This window comes from Myotis yumanensis, unplaced genomic scaffold (assembly GCF_028538775.1).
Source record: "Myotis yumanensis isolate MYYU_CA2020_CCGP unplaced genomic scaffold, mMyoYum1.0.hap1 SCAF_3, whole genome shotgun sequence".
NCBI lineage: Eukaryota > Metazoa > Chordata > Mammalia > Chiroptera > Vespertilionidae > Myotis > Myotis yumanensis.
Genome location: NW_027223754.1, coordinates 93,985,577 through 94,002,548, shown reverse-complemented (window position 1 = coordinate 94,002,548; position 16,972 = coordinate 93,985,577). Strand labels below are relative to the sequence as shown.

General features: G+C 39.9%; 1 pseudogene; it reads left to right on the top strand.

Annotated features, from left to right (window-relative positions):
* Positions 1–162: 162 nt before the first annotated feature.
* On the top strand, positions 163–6,973 carry LOC139006669 (putative elongation factor 1-alpha-like 3; annotated as a pseudogene).
* The last annotated feature ends 9,999 nt before the right edge of the window (positions 6,974–16,972 follow it).

Genomic DNA, 16,972 nt, shown 5'->3' with positions numbered 1-16,972 from the left:
AAAAATACATTTTTGGTGTGCCGCAGAATTTTAGTAATTAGTTTGTGTGCCATGAAATGAAAATGGTTGAAAAATCACTGCTCTGGGGCCTTTATTTTTGCTCTACACCCAAGGCTTGACTGTCACTGTAAGTTACTTGGCTCGTGGAAATGAAGATGTGGATAAAGTTGAAAATGATACAACCCAGGGATTACCTCTTTTAAGTGGTAATGCAGAAAGGTGATGGTCCAAGCAAAAGTCTGGAACTTGTGACTTCATGGACTTCGCGCTAAGGTATGGCATGATCTTTGTCACTTGCATTACTGTGTGCATAGTTGCACTTGTTCCTGCAGGATTCTAGGCTGAGTGAAACAGTCTAATCTCAGAGGAGACAAGCGCCACCTGCTGGTATCCTCTTCCCAAACCTCCTCTCTCACCAACCCCTTTTTTTTCACTCAGACTCCCAGTCTTTTAAAAACCAGGCTTGATGGTAATGATAATAATAACAAATGGAAGTTTACTTACATAACTTATAAGACCTAACCTACCTTCCCCTTTCTTTGCTGGTTTTTCCCCAAAAGGGAAGTGAGGAACAAAGAGAGACAGAAAATTTTTTTAAATGAAAACCTTCAGCTAAAGCCAGGTGGTAGTTTTGTGAGCTGTTTGTAGGGTGTAACTGAATATGTTTGTCAGACTGCAATTGTAGTTCAGACCACAAATTGTCGTGATGCATTATATAGGACATAATCTTTTTTTAAAAAAAGACCACCAATTCTTTTCAGAGGAAATGATGGAAGGTGAGTACAGGACTTGCATTTTAACAAATGTTCAGTTAAATATATTAGGTTGACCTAATCAATATAGCTTGCTTTACATTCTACAGATTACTAAAGAGTAAACTCCTTGAGGGAGGGAACTGTTCATCTTTGCATCTGCCTTCCCACGTTCCAAAATCTAGAGAAGTACTTTGTACACAATGAATATTAGTAATTGAGCATTGTACAATAGACCAAGTATTCTACAGGTTGTCATTTGTTGCTAAAACTTTCAAACGAGGTCCCTGAATAAAGGAGTTTTACCTGAAAATGGAGGAGAATATTTGACCCTTGAAACTGATCTCAGTTATTTCTAAATATTCAAGCAATTCAACAAGCCATTTTTGTTGTTGTCTTGCTTCTTCACTTTTTTTTTTTTTCAATTAGGTGGACATCTCCATTTTGTTCGATACCCTTTTTACTTCTTCTGAAAACAGTTCCCTCTTCTTGTTCCACCCTCCCTACTCTATACATATAGTCATCTGGAAGCAGTTGTGTTACATTGACCAAACTGGCTGTCTTGGTTGGTCCAGAAGTGGACTTCTAACAGATCACCCAGAGGATCCTGATGGTGTTCAGACCCTAGATTCTGACTGTTCCTGACTCATATCTTTGCTTGCTATGAGATATCCAGTATATTTATAATACATTCTGATGTTTGCTTAAGTCAATTTTATTTGGTTTTCTGTCAGTGCAACCAAGAGTTCTAAATAACACATTCAATTTACCATATTTTGATCTTTATTCCCCCTTGTTTTCCTATATAGCCTCATTTTGGATATCCAAAAATATTTTTTTGAACATTTCTCACATTTATTTATTTATTTTTAAATCTTCATTGTTGAAAGTATGAAAGTATTACATATCCCCCTTTCTTCCCCCATTGACTCCTTCTAGCTCGCCCCCACCCCCTTCCACCCCAGGCCTTCACCATACCACTGTCTGTGTCCATGGGTTATGCATATATATGCATACAAGTTCTTTGGTTGATCTCTTCCCACCCACCCACCCCCACCTTCCCTCTGAGATTTGACAGTCTGTTCCATGCTTCTGTGTCTCTGAATCTATTTTCTTCATCAGTTTATTTTCATTAGATTCCACATATGAGTGAGATCATGTTATACTTCTCTTTCTCTGACTGGCTTATTTCGCTTAGCATAGCACTCTCTAGGTCCCTCCATGCTGTCTCAAAAGGTAAGAGATCCTTATTTTTTACTGCTGCATAGTATTCCGTGGTATAAATGTCCCACAGCTTTTTTATCCACTCGTTTACTGATGGGCACTAGGGCTGTTTCCAGATCTTAGCTATTATAAATAGCACTGTTATTGACATAGGGGTGCATATGTTCTTCCTGATTGGTGTTTCAGGTTTCTTAGGCTATATTCCTAGAAGTGGGATCACTGTGTCAAATGGCAGTTCCATTTTTAATTTTTTGAGGAAACTCCACACTGATTTTCATAGTGGCTGTACCAGTCTGCATTTCCACCAGCAGTGTATTAGCGTTCATTTTTCTCTACATCCTCACCAGCACTTACTTGTTGATTTATTGAGGGCAGCCATTCTGACAGATGTGACATGATACTTCATTTTCATTTTAATTTGCATCTCTTAGATGATTAGTGACTTTCAGCATTTCTCCATATGTCTCAAAATTAATATTTTACAAACTATTTGGGTGATGGCAACAGATTATTTTTCATGCTTTATCTTTATACCTTTTAATCATTTCACAAAGTTAATGGAATTCAAATTGTGGAGAAAATAGAAATATTCTCAGCTTAAAATATTGACAATTAGGAGAAAAGTAGATCCATTTCATCAACAAATGAAGACATTTTAGAAACCTTTTTTTTCCCAAAAAAAAAATTCTTATGCTTAGCCCAGCTGGTGTAGCTCAATGGACTGAGCATCACCCCATGGACCAGAAAGGTCTCAGGTTTGACTCCCGGTCAGGGCATATGTCCAGGTTGCGGGCTTGATCCCCATTAGAAGGCATGCAGGAGGCAGCTGATGGATGTGTCTCTGTCATTGATGTTTCTGTCTCTCTCTCCCTCTCCCTTCCTCTCTAAAATCAATAAAAATATAAAATAAAAAATTATTATTATCAGAAAAGATAGTAAGACTCTACATTTAAGACCCAACTCTTTAGTCTTGCCTAAACAATGGAGCTGTGAGCAAGCTTACAAGAACCTAACTTATTAAGAATGGTAGACAGACTTGGGCATAGTTATTCAGCCCATATTACCTTCTCAGAAAATCACTGAGAATTCACTGACCAACCAGAACTCAAAGCATTTGCTGAGAGGTGGGCATGGTCAGCTATGTGTGTCCTTCATGATCCTGACTGCTGCTCCAGCCACAGCTAATTGGACAAGAGGAGCTGACACAGGCCCAGTCATCCCAAGGCAGATGAGTTCACCCATCCTGAAAATGTAAGCAAAAGCACACCGAGACCATAGTCAAATAACAACAGGCATTTGAACTCAAAGGCAGGCAGAATTCAAGGCTTATTCACATTTCACCTTGACATTCTCCAACTTCTCCACTTTAGTTTTCCCCTTTCCTAAAAAGGGAGCAAGAATATTCCGTTATTACCTCCACATGCTTTAGGTACTGTATCTGTAAATATCAGTAAATACTTATCTGTAAATGATCAGGGTATGTAATATTCATTAACTTTTAAGTACATCAAGGGCAGAATGCAGGCCTTATTTTTTTAACCCACTGCCTAGAAGATTCAATTGATAAAGTTATCTGACTGAGATATTTGTATACCATAAGGCAACTAGTAACACCAACATATGTGTAAATTTCCCAGATCATAATAATATTATCTAGGACATATTTAGGAAATTTTTCTATCATTCTATAACACTAATTTGAACCAGTTGATTATTGACAAAATGACTTTGGAAAAAAGAAAAATTAGGACAATGTTTTTTTTATTGTTATTGTTTTGATATATTTTTATAGAGGGATTTTTAGAGGGAGGAAGAGAGAAGGATAGAGATAATTGGATGAGAGAGAGACTTCTCTTTCTCTGGATACTTTCTTATTCACTGTGAATGTTTTACTTGTGCCTCTATAATGCTTTTTTAAGCAATTAATTATTTTTAAAATACCAATGAGGACATTGAGCGTGGATCAATAGTTATTTGTGAATTTCTGGTGAGTCATGAGGAAGATTTAAGTGATATAATACTCCACTGGATGATTTGGAAGTGAAGAAGCCAGAACATTGTTATAGTGATAAAATATGAGATAGCGGAGGGCTTGGTTTACAGAGAGGCACAGGGCATGCAGAAAAATGGATGGATGAGAAATATTTGTAAGGAAGAGGCAACCGGGCTTCAGTATTCAACAAAAGTTGGCTGAGTGGCTTTGTTGGGTGTTGGTGCTATCTCTGCCGTGTGGTCATATCAAATGCCAGAGATAAGGGCAACGTGGGAAGTCCTGTTTTTGAGAGCACAGTTGCAGGACAGCTTATGATCATCCAGACTGCAAAGGTAAGAGGAAGGCAAGGGAATAGAAATCGTAAGTATAAACTACTTACTTCCAAGGATTTGGAGGATAGGGAGAAGAAAAAAGGATTAAAAGGCGACCAAAAATATGGCAAATAAAGCCAAGAAAAACTCGTTTAATGTTTAAGATAGAAAAGATCTGAGAAGATATGGAAGAAGACGAGAAAGCCTGTGAGGAAGATTGGAATGCCCATAAGGAGAAAGTTGGAGTGAAGGTGGATGATTGGAGGTGTGACTGCCAGGAAAAGGGAGGAATATTAGAAAAGGGTAGAATCCATGATAGACGGGAGGACTCAAATGCCTTCTCTGAGCAGGGAGTAAAAAAGTCAAGAGACCTAAGTAAGAACATTAACGTGCCAAGTAGTAATTCAGACACCTTTAAGATTGTATGCTTCTTTTTTTTCACAACAGGTTTGCCGCCAGAACACACCACCAAATCAAACCCAAAATGGGAAAGGAAAAGACTCATATCAACATAGTCATCATTGGACACGTAGATTCGGACAAGTCAACCACTACTGGCCATCTGATCTACAAATGTGGTGAGATCAATAAAAGAACCATCGAAAATTTTGAAAAAGAGGCTGCTAAAATGAGGAAGGGCTTCTTCAAGCAAGCATAGGTCTTGGATAAACTGAAAGCTGAACTGAGTGTGGTGTCACCATTGATATCTCCCTGTGGAAATTTGAGACCCGTGACTATTTTGTGAGCATCATTGATTCCCCAGGACACAGAGTCTTTATCAAAAATATAATTCAGTCACATCTCAGTCTGACTGTGCTTTCCTGGTTGTTGCTGCTGGTATTGGTGAATTTGAAGCAGGCATCTCCAAGAATGGGTAGATCCATGAACATGCCCTTCTGGCCTACACACTGGGTGTGAAACAACTGATTGTTGGTGTTAACAAAATGGGTTCCACTGAGCTGCCCTATATCCAGAAGAGATACAAGGAAATTGTTAAAGAAGTCAGCACCTACATTAAGAAAATTGGCTGTGACCCTAACACAGTAGCATTCATGCCAATTTCTGGTTGGAATGATGAGAACATGCTAGAGCCAAGTGCTAACATGCTTTGGATGGGAAGTCAACTGTAAAGATGGCAATGTCAGTGGAATCACGCTGCTTGAATTGCATCCTACCACCAACTCGTCCAACTGACAAGCCCCTGCATCTGGCCCTCCAGGATGTCTACAAAATTGGTGATATTGGTACTGTCCCTGTGGGCTGAGGGGAGACTGGCATTCTCAAACCTGACATGGTGGTCACCTTTCTCCAGTAAATATTACAATGGAAGTAAATTCTGTTGAAATGCACCATGAAGCTTTGAGTGAAGCTCTTCCTGGGGACAATGTGGGCTTCAATGTCAAGAACGTGTCTGTCAAAGATGTTTGTCGTGGCAATGTAGCTGGTGACAGCAAAAATGACCCACCAATGGAAGCAGCTGGCTTCACAGCTCAGGTGATTATCCTAAGCATCTAGGCCAAATCAGTGCTGGATATGCACTTGTGCTGCATTGTCACATGGCTCATATTGGTTGCAAATTTTCTGAGCTGAAGATTGATCGTCGTTCTGGGAAAAAGCTGGAAGATGGCCATAAGTGTTTGAAATCTGGTGATGCTGCCATCGTCAATATGGTTCCTGGCAAGGCCATGTGTACTGAGAGCTCTCTGACTGCCCTCCTCTGGGCTGTTTTGCTGTTCGTGACATGAGACAGACAGTTATGGACAAAAAGGCAACTGGAGCTGGCAGTCACCAAGTCTGCCCAGAAAGCTCAGAAGGCTAAATAAATATTATCCCCAGTATCTGCCACGCCAGACTTAATAGTGGTGGACGAATGGTCTCAGAACTGTTTGTCTCAATTGGCCATTTAAGTTGAATAGTAAGAGATTGGTTAATGATTACAATGTATCGTAAAACCTTCAGAAGGAAAGGAGAATGTTTTGTGGACCATTTGTTTTTGGGTTTTTTTTTTTTTTGGTGTATTATTAGTTTTTAAAATCAATACTTTTTAATGGAAATGGCTTGACCAAAATTCTGTCACAGAATTCTGAGATCCATTCAAAGTTTAATGAGAAGAAAAAAGATGGTATGCTGAAGGGTTAAGAATCTAAATGTAGCCATAACCGGTTTGGCTCAGTGGATAGAGCGTCGGCCTGCGGACTCAAGGGTCACAGATTCAATTCCAGTCAAGGGCATGTACCTTGGTTGCGGGCACATAATCAGTGGGGGGTGTGCAGGAAGCAGCTGATTGATGTTTCTAACTCTCTGTCCCTCTCCCTTCCTCTCTGTAAAAAATCAATAAAATATATTTTTAAAAATAAATAAATAAATAAATAAATAAATAAAATAAAATAAAAAAGAATCTAAATGTATACCATCTGTTGAGAGTAGAACTGGAGGTAGGATGTGGGGAGATTATGAACAACATTTCTAAAAAAAAACCAAAAAACTCCATTGTAATTAGAAATATTCCATCTTTGACTTTCAGCACTAACTAGCAAATTAACCTATCACTGAAATCTAGATTCTGCCTACAACTGATGTTTTTCCTCTTGGGTATGTCTATTTGTTTATACTCCGATGGATTTGCAAAATCCAACATGTCTAAAAACATATAGCTTGGTGTTTAAGATTTAAAATAATAAACTTGCTCCTAATAAAAGACCAGTCCTCTCCTAATATCTCTCTGTAGACAAGGCCACATCTCGGAGTTTGTTTATAGCAGGCCATGCCCTCAGCTAGGGAGGCCTCAGGAATCTTGTCCAACTTCCTCATTCTTCAGGTTGGGAAACTGAAATAAATGCATGAAGGTGAATTACCCAATGTTAATCAGCTGGCCAGAATGAGGACTAGAACTTAGGTCTCCATTTCCTATCGTGTTCTCCTTGTCCCTCATGAGAACAGAAATTACCAACTATGCCACTACCTGCCATGCTTGGACATCTATTCCTGTCCTTCCATCAATGTAATTCATTTGCTTTTTGCCTGAGTATGACTTTATTAAAGGGAGATCATTTAGGATGCTCACTGACAGGGATACTATTTGCCGGAAGCCGGTCCATCCTTGCTGCTTGACACAGTCGCTGCAGGAAAGAAACATCTGCACAGCATATGTTTCAAGGGACCTGGCATATATAGCATATTGTTCTTAATATGTTTGCTCTCCTTAGTGCCATGTGTTTTAACCAAGGTCACCTCTCTGAGAGAGGTTGTTTCCCCAGGTGGGGATTTTTCCCTGAGGTTAGGGAGGGGATACAACCCCTTAATTAAGTGCCAGGCGGGTAGTTAAGCTACATAATCTTTACTCCCTGGAATGGAGATAAGAAACACCCTAACCTTTGTAATAGAAATTGACAGGATTAAAATCGACTGGTATAAATACGGATGTAACAAGACAATAAACATCAGATCCTCATCAGTTCCTAACCAGAACTCCGACCAGAACTTTGGCTGGAGATCCTGGCTAGAGGTCCTGACTAGGCTGCTGATCAACTGAAGGCTGTCTTCGTGTCATTCCTTCTTCGCCAACTCTGTCCACACCTTTGGGGACCCCTGGACCTGCTGGGATTGGACTCCAACAACTCTTGGGTAAGGACTCTCATGGGAGCTGGTCCAAAGTACCTGAGATGGCCTAGCTACTTATCTCTGGAACAGGACAGACAGGATGCCCTGTGCCAGTGGAGGGGTGACGTAAGTACGCAAAGACCAGGCAAAATCCAAGGCTATGATTATTCAGGATCTATTCTGCTGTGATTAGAAAGGTTGGGCTTCCTTGGCCTCCATACCAGTGGCTACAAAATATTCTGGGGGTTGCAGATCCTTTCAGGTTCTTTGGCAAGAGATACACCCTCTTCCCAGAAAAAAAAAAAAAAAATGAACATTAAATCCTACACACACTAAATTGTATATAATTTCAAAGGCATTAGAAATGCTCTGAACCTTCAAGGGCTGGTCAAGCATCATCTAATCAATTCTGACTTTGAACAAAACTTCCTATTGAAAAAAAACTCAAGAGAAGTAACTTTTTCCATGAGACTATCTCAGAAATATTGTTCTATATACAGCAAGTTTTTCTTCTCCCAAACCCCTGATATTTTCCTTGGGCCCAGAGGGAATTGTGTGGCATTGGAACTGTCTTCCAATATATAAGGAGAGTTGAAGGGTAGCTGAGGTCATGCTGATGGTGAAGATTCCTCTATGCTGACCACTTGCCCCTGTATTTGACATTAAAGTCCTCTCCAGGCTTCCATAGCCACACACCAGCTTTGATCCACCCCCAGCCTGTCCCAATCTCCTCCCACAGGCCAGGTTAGATTATTCATGTGTGTTCAGGCCCTTTCCAGTGTTTCTGCCATCTGACTAATGATGGGGCACCATATTTTAGCAACAGGATATGGGCACCCACTTACAGGTTGGTGCAAGATCTGCCCTCATGAAAACCAGGGCTTACCAGAATGTGGCTCACTCCTCAATGACACAAGGCATCTCTTTTGCATGAATCTACAATTAGAACACAAATGACTGGGGTTCCTCCCACTGTGGGCTGAGTTTGTGGTAAGTGGCATACATATGTGTTTGAGTTACCTTTAAGCCATCCCTCACCTTCTATTTACCTGGCAACTTAGAGCAGTTTGAGTTGTTTCACATGTACATGCAGATATTATTTAACTAAACAACCCTTTACTCCTACAAAGTTAACAGATCAGAATGCAAAGGCTTTATGATATATTAAACAGATTTTCATCCAACACCATTCCCAAGGGGTTCCAGATTACTCAGGTCACTCAGTGAATTATGACTGAGAGGAAAAGCATGTTTGAAGCCTGATGTTAAAAAACAAACAACAACAACAAAACCCACAAACTAGATATCTGTAACACAATAAGTCTTCACACTTCATTAGATGGGAAACTGGTAAGCATACAGGTTACCTAGTATGATTGGCACTTCTGTGTATCAATTGGAGACATAAAGATGCATATTCCCCAGACAATGGATTGTAACTTCATGATCAGAATCACACATTTTTGAAGTCTTTGCTACTGGTTAGGTTACACTGTTCTCCACTGGCTGTTTCTAATTATATGTACCTCTTTCTGTACACAGGAACGTTTGGTTCCAGAAAGCTGCCTTAAGCAATATCTGCTTTGCTTTATCATGCCTGAAAATCCATGGTCATCTAAGTTTAAACTTTTCTAAAAATGAGGCCAGGCTTTTATTCACTTTCCCCCTTAAACTTCATATTCAAATTAAAAAATAATTTGATTGCAAATAAGATATTAAATGCAGGGCTTTTAATAATTAGTTGTTAGTCATTAGCTATAGAATCAGTAGGCAAACAAATATGTGTTCAGCATTTATTAGCCAAACTTGCCTAAGAGAAAAAGCCAGAGGGCTGTTGTACGTACATGGAGAGAAGTGAGAGCAACAGATAATTTGATATTGACTTAAAATTTATTTTTGCAAGTTGTAATTTAAGTGCAAATTTGCAACCATTGACCTTTTATTTTTTTCTCCAAATGAGTAAGTCAGTAAACTTTTATAAACTATCTGATTAATAAAATCAAAGTTCAGGGAATAATGTGCATAGTAACTACTGTGCTAATTGGATTTTTTGAAGGCCAAGGTCATTGAAATACTGTATGTCACAGAAAAATAACTGAACTGAAAATGAGGATACAGCCCTATTCCTAGCAAGGCTGCCAGTTAGCTATGCTACTATAGCCAAGTCATTTAATTTTCTTAGAACTCAGTTTCTACATCTGTCAAATAAAGAGAGTGAAGAGTGTTTGCCTAAGATCTTCTTTCTCTGAAATCTCATGACTCTCAAAATTACAGCTTAATCCAGGGGTGGGCAAACTTTTTGACTCGAGGGCCACAATGGGTTCTTAAACTGGACCGGAGGGCCGGAACAAAAGCATGGATGGAGTGTTTGTGTGAACTAATATAAATTCAAAGTAAACATCATTACATAAAAGGGTACGGTCTTTTTTTTTTTAGTTTTATTCATTTCAAACAGGCCGGATCTGGCCTGCGGGCCGTAGTTTGCCCACGGCTGGCTTAATAATTTCAACTTTCTGTTCTACCAAAAGTATTTTGACTCTACTTTCACCCAGGGCAAGATGCATCTCTAAAGTGTCCCTGTAAAGTCAGAGTAGGATAAAACTATTAATGGCTACTAAAGAGCCTGAAGCTTGTGAGTGTTACAGGATGGGAGGGGGCCTTGTCCCCATGGGTTGCTGGTGGCAATGGAGTTCTAGGGGTACCACTGGAATAAGTATTTCTGCAGGCCCCAATGGGAGAATGAGATATGGTAGAAAGTTTTATTTCTGTGGAATTATACCTCTGGGTATCCAAAGTCCCATTTCCCGTAGTCCAATCAAGAAGAAGTATAGCTGGGGCTTCAGCAGAGCTAAAATCAGAGCCAGTGTCCAGAGTTTTCTTTCCATGTCAGAGCAGAGTTCAATCCAGCCTCAGGCTAGCTTCACTTGTGTTTCCCAGTGCAATCCATTAGTCTATTGCATGTGGGGTCTGCATGGCTGTGGGCCTAACAGATGAAAGCAGTAAAGCCAAGTGCAAGCCAGATGCCAAGAGAGGGAGAACTCCTTTATTTAGAGGATTATGTATACCAAATTTTTCAAGTGCTTGCAGTGGCCACACCCATTCTGGCCAATGATCTCTGTACCCAGGTGTAATTGACAGACAACTACCTTCCCTATGTCACCCCAACTTTACTGTGCATGCATCTATTTTTCCTTTGTTGTATTCTTTCCTCCAATGTTTTGCAGAGAATAGACTATTATGCCCAGATTTCAGGATCCCCAAAAGACCACCAGGGAGCCAGCCATGTCTGATGTAAAAGCATAAGAGTCTTTATTCAAGCTAGCTTGGCTCCCCGTCCACCACACTCGCCAATGCAGTGGCAGGGGCCAGAGAGAGTGAGCTTTGTGGGTAGAAGGGTTTTAGAGGGGGGTTGGAGTAAGGGGAGGAGAGAGGACTGTGGGCCCTGCCGATTGGCCAGGCACAAGTCGATGTCTTGTTACACAGGATGTGGTTGTGTCTATGGCGCGCACTTCCCTTGATTACCATTGGTTAGTTTAAAGAAATCCTAGGTGTGGCTAGCAGAGGCTTGGGCTTCCGGGAAGAAGCTCCTTGCTGAGCACATGGCTATGGCTGCTGCCCAAAAATGGTTCCTGGGTAATGGCAAAGCTGCAGCTTCCTGGTGAAACTGCCCAAATGACATGCCTATAATGTCTGGCCTTCCCTTTGTTCCTTTTCTATTATTAACAACTCGCTAATTACAATGTTACCAATAGGAGAAACTAGTATCTTGAATATACCACAAGACACGTAATAATCTATCATACGATTAGTTGTGTGAAGTACTGCCAGCAAGTTCAGTCCTAAAATTCTTCTTAATGAGGCTACAATTGTATATTTCCCTTCTAATACTACTTTGTTTCTACTGTCAGTAAGCAGAGAAACTTAATTTTGCAGGAAAAGAGAAAAAAAATTCAGAGGGAAATGAGAAATGCAGTAGCAATATTGGAAAAGGAACTGAGAGAAGGACCATTTCAACCATCAGTCTCAAATGGTAGCTAGTCAGCCAAGTGAGTTTAGAAAAAATCCAGATGATCAGAGTTTTCACACTGCTCGATATGCTGATGTTGCAAACACCTAAGTTACCCAAAAAAAAAAACCCATGATAATGAAATAACACTAACATTGTTTGTGATTATATTGATGCACATAAAAAATTCATTCTGCTAAAATATAGTTTTTAAGGGTACAATTATGATGGTCATCTATATATATAAAAGCCTAAGCGACCATCACAACCGAACAGATGACCAAACAGGCTGCGTGGGGCAACCAGGCCGGCAGGGGGGGCAGTGAGGGACGACCAAACGACTGATCAGCAGGCTGCGTGGGGCGACCAGGACAGCAGGGGTGTTGGTGAGGGAGGACCAAATGACTGAGCAGCAGGCTGTAAAGATGGTGGCACCCACAGCCAATAAGGAAGGAATATGCTAATTGACTGCCACACCTTCAAAGATGGCGGCGCCCACAGCTACAAGATGGCCAGCAGGGGAGGACTCTTGTGGGCAATCAGGCCAGCAGGGGAGGGTAGTTAGGGGTGACCAGGCTGGCAGGGGAGGGCAGTTGGGGGGGACCAGGCCAGCAGGGGAGGGCAGTTAGGGCCAAAAAGGCCAGCAGGGGAGGGCAGTTAGGGGTGATTGGGCCGACAGGGGAGCAGTTAGGTGTCTATCAGGCTAGCAGGGGAGTGGTTAGGGGGTGATCAGGCTGGCAGGCAGAAGCAGTTAGGGGTAATCAGGCAGGCAGGCAGGCGAGTGGTTGGGAGCCAGCAGTCCAGAATTGTGAGAGGGGTCCCAGATTGGAGAGGGTGCAGGCTGGGCTGAGGGACAACCCCCTCCCAGTGCACGAATTTTGTGCACTGGGCCTCTAGTACAAATATGAAATAAATACATGTCAAGGAATGTACTTAACTCATTAAATAATCATTGAACCAGTAAGATTTTAGCTTGTTCAAAGGAGAATTCAAATCAATACACACATATATAGGCAGATAAGAAATGTTGAAATGAATTTACAAATAAATACAAAAAGTAGTGTATTCACAGGGCAGTATCCAATTTCTATAGCAGCTTTACTCATAACTGTCAAAACTTGGCAATAAGCATGATGTTCTTCAATAGGTGAATAGGTAAACTAACTGTGGTACATTCAGACCATGAAATATAATTCAATGGTAAAAAGAAATGAGCTATGAAGCTACAGAAAGACATGGAGGAAACGTAAATGCATATTACTAAGCAAAGGAAACCAATCCAAAAAGGCTACATAATGCTAGCTGGATAACATCTGGGAAAGGCAAAACTATGAAGACAGTAAAAAGATCAATGGTTGCCAGTGTTAACAATAGAGAGGGAGGGATGCATAGGAAGAGCACAACGCATATTTAGACAGTGAAACTTACCTGTGATACTGTCATGTTGGATACATGTCATTATATATTGCTCAAAACCCATAGAATGCACAACACAAAAAATGAACTCTACAGACTCTAATTAATAATGTGTCAATATCAGTTTATGGACTATAACAAACGTTCTGCACTAATGCAAGATGTTAATAATATAGGGGTGAGGAAGTACATAAGAACTATGCACTCAATTTTTCTGTAAACCTAAAACTGCTCGCAAAAAAAATCTAACATTTTTAAAAAATTAATTATTTCCTTGTTCTTGCTGAACTTTAAATTCTGTAAGCCTTCATTTCCTTATCTGTAAAATGGATATAAATGCAGGATCTTCTCCCATTGGGTTGTGATGGGCATAGAGGGTCTAGCAAAGCAGCACTAATATTTAGCAGATGTGTACCTGGTATGTCTGTACTGGTTATTCAAATATGGAACATTTCCATGCCAGTTAATAAGTAGCTGCCCTGAGCATATCTCCCACTCACATACACATACACAGACACCCAGGCATCTGCCCAGTTCTCCACCTCGATTCCTCACATTTTGTCAGGACCTGGACACTAAAGGGATATTGCCCAGCGTGTGTCAAGCCTCAGCTATTCTATTGCAGGGCTAGGACTAATTAATGACAATTCTGACCAATCAGTGCTCATGCCAGACTGTTTGTTAAATGCTTTTACATTATTCCTGGTACCCAGTTAGTAGTAAGCCCTCAAATATTATTTTCTCTCGTTATTAGTGTAACTATTTCTATTATTTAGATTTTATAGTTTAAGCATAGTCTTGTTTTTATCAAAAAAGGTCAATAGCATATGGCTATTAAAGGAACAAGTGTGCCTTAAAGAATTTCTTTTCAACTCTGGAAAAGCACTACACTCAGAGTAGAAGCTTTTTATGGCAGTTTATAGTCTGGGCTTCAAATGCATGCTGCAAAGATTTAATTGCAGGATGATGGAAAGCAAGGCAGTCAGCTGATATAACCATGTTACATAGTTGCTTTATCCTTAGTGTATTATTCAAAAGTTATTGGGCAATCACTGGAAATGAGAGTCTTGTTGATCAATTGACATAAGTAAACAGCACCAGATCTAATTTGGATCTAGTTTGTTCTTGGAATCCAAGTACTGCCATCACCAAGAAATAATAAAAAAGAGACGAGTCAGTTTGTGACTTCCAAGAAAAAATTAAAAGGGAGAAGTGAACCATTCTGGGGGAATTTGATCATCTGAACTAGATTGTCCAAGTGGTATGGACCGTGCTTTTCCCTTAAGAACAGCTTGTTTAGCCATGTTTCTGAGTCTGCAAAACTGCCTGAGCTGTCCCTTTGACACTGTCTGTGCTGACTTCAGGAAGGAGTAAAGAGAAGTGAGCACAGGAGGATATTCTCAGCAGAACAATAAACAGTTTTACATGACTGCTCATGCCAACAGGATGGTAAAGTGCTGTTTTCATTCCTAAACATTAGTAAGATGAAACTCTTTTTGGTTAGCTTAGCACAGTATAATCCAACATGTAAATCAATCCAATTGAATCAACTCTTCATCCTATAGAGCAGCTCTGTAATGAGGTGGAGGAGCCCAGCTGAGAATCCTCACAAGCTAGCTCACCCAGACAGCCTGTTTAAGGCTTCAAAGTGCTTATTTGGCATGTTCTTAGGCTTCCCAGATTTCCATTGCCAAGGATAGTAATATCTTCACTTCATGTATGAAGTATCATTTGCATAGCTCTATCAGACAAAACAATTTAGCTTCCAGTCACCCCTACTCTCCAATCTGTAGACAGAAACCCATCAAGTAACATGGTAAAACAAAGGTTTTTTAGGAACACCATTTTTTCTTTTCTTTTCTTTTGTAGAGTGCAGCATAGTTTAATGGTGGGGTGGGAGGAATATAGATAGTAAAAGAAAAAATTCTCCCATTAGATCTACATGTGGAGAAAGATACAGAGGTACAGACTCAAGAGAAACAGAATGTTATCATACAAGTGCATTCTTCCCAAGATCCTTCCACCTGTGCCACTTTTGCAGCATTCACACTTGGTTCAGTTCTCAGGACCACTCCCAGTTTGCCTGGGACTGCACCGTATTATCTATCTATCATCTACCTATCTATTTATCTATCATCTATCTCTCATGACCCTCACTTGGGCCGTCGTCTGGTTGTTTCTTCTGGTTTTGAGTCTGGCCACTGACACACAGTCCTAATGAGAAAACTGCCTTCCAGAATAGGAGGGTAAATCCTATTATATCCTGACCCATTATTTGTTTGTCTGAATTCGTCTTCTTTTGTTTCCCTTTTCTTTTTCCACTGCGAGCACCATCTTTCCTTTTCTGACTATTGAATAGACATCCATTGTTCTAATATAATACTAAACACTAGAACAGAGTCAATACAAGCATTATCTACAATAATAGATAGCTCTCTTTGGAAGTAGTTATGCCAGTTTGGGGTGTGTGTGTGTGTTCCTGTGACTTAACAAAGTTGACCAAAGGGATATGGGAGTAAGTTAAATCCAAGAGCTAATGTGACATGACCTCCAGTTACTGGACTGTTACAGTGGGTATCCTCTCACCAAATCCACCTAATAGAGACTATTATCCCATTAGGGGGCTAATCTTTGCTCCACTTTCATATTGTTTATAATACATTTTAATATCAAATAGGAGTAGGAACTCTTTTTTAAATGATTTTTAAAATTTTTTCATTATAGTTAACATAAAATATTATATTAGTTTTAGGTGTACAACCCAATGATTACACATTATATAACTTATTAAGTGATTTCATACCCATCTGACACCATAAATAGTTATTAGAATATTGTTGACTATATTCCCTATGCTGTATTTTATATCCTCATGACTATTCTGTAAATACCAATTTGGACTTCTCAATCCTTTCACCTTTTTCACACATCTTCCCAACCCTCCTCCTGTCTGGCAAGCTCAAAATGTTCTCGGTAACTATGAGTCTGCTTCTATTCCACTTGTTCATTTATTTTTATTTTCAGATTGTATAGTTGATAGATATGTATCTATTGCCACTTTATTGTTCATATTTTTTATCTTTCTCCTCCTCCCTCTCCTCCTTCTCCTTCTCCTTCTCCTTCTACTTTTTCTTGTTCTTCTTCTTCGACCCTTTAACATTCCATATAATACTGGTTTGGTGATAATAAATTCCTTTAACTTATTCTTGTCTGGGAAGCTCTTTATCTAACTTTGATTCTAAATTATAGCTTTGCTGGGTAGAGTAATCTTGGTTGGTTTTTAATCATTTTTAATATTTCTTGCCATTCTGGCCTACAAAGTTCCTGGTAAAGAATCAGCTGACATTCTTATGGGAACTCCCTTATAGCTAACTAACTACTTTTCTCTTGCTGCTTTTAAGATTCTCTCTGTCTTTATTTTTCATTTATATTCATTGTTGAAAGTATTAGAGATGTCCCCTTTTCCCCCCATTATTCCCCTCTACTCTGCTCCCACCCCTCCCCAGGCCTTCAGCACACTATTGTCTATATCCATGCATTATGCATATATGCATGTAAGTTCTTTGGTTAATCTCTTTCCACCCTGCCCATTCCTTTGAAATACATCAGTCTGTTGCATGCTTCAATGTCCCTGGACCTATTTTGTTCATCAGTTTATTTTGTTCATTAG